The following is a 2681-nucleotide window of genomic DNA, read 5'->3' on the forward strand; positions in this document are numbered from 1 at the left end:
GTTCACCCTCTCCTGTAAAAGCTCTACTGTATATTGAATATTAGTATTGTAATACACCTTTTATACATATATGCTTTCTAGGAGTTTCATAGTTTTTACTCCGGAAAATCACTTAATACACACTCATGTGAATAGTAAGTATTTATTTCAAAGAAATAGTAAAAAATAAAAGCATATCAAATATGAAAGATAAGTTGTGATCCTTACTTATGTGACCACGTTTTAAAAGCCCAACCTCTTAAATCACAATCCTTTTAATTTTTGTATATCCCACTGCCTCCATTATTTCTTGCATGAACTTTTGAAAACAAAAAAAACTTTCTAACGAATCTTATTGTCTCTGGGCTGGCCCCCTCTCAGTCTGTTCTTTCAACTGCCATCAGGGTGATGTTTCTAAAATGAAAATCTACTTACCCCCTGCTTGAAATCCAGTGAGGCTTCTTATTATCTGTAGGATAATAGTAACTGCTTAGTCTGATATGAAAGGTCCCTTGTGGCCTGAACACTGCTCTGAGCTCACCTGGCGCGCTCCGGCATAACTGCGCTCCAGGTGGCCTGTTCTTCAGCTCCACCCACGCTTCCCAAAGGTGACACAAAGCCCTGGGCACTTTGCCTAGAATATTCCCTATTCCCCATTTCTTGGTCTTTCTTGCCCTTCAGGACTCGCCTACAGTGACCTGCTCGGTGAAGCTGTTCCAGAGCCCGCTCCCTCGCCCACAGATCAGGAGCCCCCTCCCGTCTGTGCCCTGGGCCTACACATGCCAAAGGATTTTGTAATTAAAAACATTGGTCTCCCCCACTAGACTGGGGGTTCGTTGAGGGCAGGGACTGTCTTGAAATGCCAATCCCTTTTTCAGCTCCAATTTAAACCAAAAAAGTATTGACACATGTAAATGTGCATACAAACCTGTATATTAAACCCTGCTCTCCAGGTGGCTCCGAGAGGCTCTGTGAGCCCTCTTCCTGGCTCAGCGGACGCGCTGCTGCTACCAACAGCCGGTGCTTCCAGTGGCTCTTAAATGACCACGGAGGCTTATTCTTTTTTTTTTTTTTTTTTTTCAGAGGAACAGGCCCAGCTTTATTTTGCGGTTCCGCGGGCGGGGTCGGCAGGTGGGGACCCGGCGCCCTGGGCAGGGATCGGGGCGTGGACAGGGACAGCGGCTCAGCGGCTCAGCGGCTCAGCAGAGCGTCCAGCATCTCTTCGCACATGGCTCGGCACCGCGGCACGTGGAAGCAGCCTTTGAAAGGACCTCCCTTGATGGTGAGGGCAACCGTCCCATCTCTGTTTAGGTAGCCAAACCACTCCCATGCTCAGGATGGCGAAACTGGTGGAAGGTGCACTCAGCCACCTGGTAGAAGAGGTGCAGTAAGGCAGGGTCCCCACAGCCTTAAGTAAGGCAATCATGGCTTCACTGTGCGGCCACCAGAGCTTCATGGCCCACTCCAGTTGGGTAGGGCAGAGGCCATCCACATCCTGGACGTACAAGAGGCCTCCATGGTCAGGATCCCATCCAGAGCGGAAAGGTAACAATAGGAACTTGTCAATAATGTGGGCTCGAAGTTCAGGGTCACATTTCCGGATGGCGTGACCGAGCAGGAACCATCCAGCTTCTAGTGCGTGGCCTGCATCCTGGTGTCTCCCCAGGCAACTGGTGAGTTCCTTGCCATCCTCTGACACATTCTCCAGCACAGCCTGCCCATCCCTCTGGACATGCTGCAGAATCCTCTGGGTGCACCAATCATCCAGCTCCGCGTCCTTGCTCGCCATCTCCTTGTCTGCCTCCCTGAGCTGCTCCACCAGGTTGAGCAGCATCATGGGCACCGCCATGGACTCTGAGGCTGGGGCCCCTGGGAGCCAGGGCCGACCCAGTCCCGATGGGTCTTTCCGCACCCAGTGGACGATCTGATCCATCATCTCCACAGCTTCGCTCTGGTAAGGTGCTTCCCCTGTCACCCTCCACAGCTCATCCTTGGCCATGATGTAGAAACACTCGCTAAAGATGGTTCGCTGCACCTTGACCGGGCGGCCATCCCGCGTCAGGACAAAGGCACACTTCTTCCCAGGAGGTGCCACTCGGGCGTAGTGCAGCAAAAATTCGCCACCTGCTTTAGCTGAATCCAGAAGTTCAGGGCGGCAGGAAGCGCTCAAATCTGCGGTACAAGCAACAGTGCATCCACACCTGCTTCCCCTGCAGCCAGACATAACTTGAGGTCGTCATACACCTTCCCGTTGCGGCCGAGGCAGGTGAAGAAGCCCCCATGCTCCTGGTCGTGGGACTGCTCCATCCAGAAAGCCACCACGCGGTCCAGCTCCTGCTCCACGCGCTCCTTCCAGGCTTGCAGAGTCTCTCGCTCCTTCTCCATGTCCTCTCCTCCAAGAAGCCAAACGGAGCGGGTCACGGTCCCGTGAATGTCACTCAGCTGATCCAGCTTTCAGATGCTTATTCTTTGAAGAGGTCAGCACAGGCATCACCGAGTGTTTGTGAGTGTGTGTGTGTGTGTGTGTGTGTGTGTGTACCTGACTTTTAGCTCCTCTCTGCCACTTGCTTTCTGAAGTTGGACATGTTATTTAACCTCAAGGCTTCAATCTCCTCATGAGGAAGTCGAGCTTAGTTATGTTTTGGGATCTTGGACAAGTTATTAAAAATCTCAACCTAAGATTCATCAAGAATAAGACTATT

General features: G+C 51.5%; 1 pseudogene across 1 annotated transcript; it reads right to left on the reverse strand.

The window, feature by feature from the left end:
- Positions 1 to 1170: 1170 nt before the first annotated feature.
- LOC308528461 (N-acylglucosamine 2-epimerase-like) lies at positions 1171 to 2427 on the reverse strand (annotated as a pseudogene). Its single transcript has one exon. The product of its transcript is annotated as an N-acylglucosamine 2-epimerase-like (transcript).
- Positions 2428 to 2681: the final 254 nt, after the last annotated feature.

The sequence above is a fragment of the Myotis nattereri genome, assembly GCF_964212035.1.
Source record: "Myotis nattereri genome assembly, chromosome: 1".
Classification (NCBI taxonomy): Eukaryota; Metazoa; Chordata; class Mammalia; order Chiroptera; family Vespertilionidae; genus Myotis; species Myotis nattereri.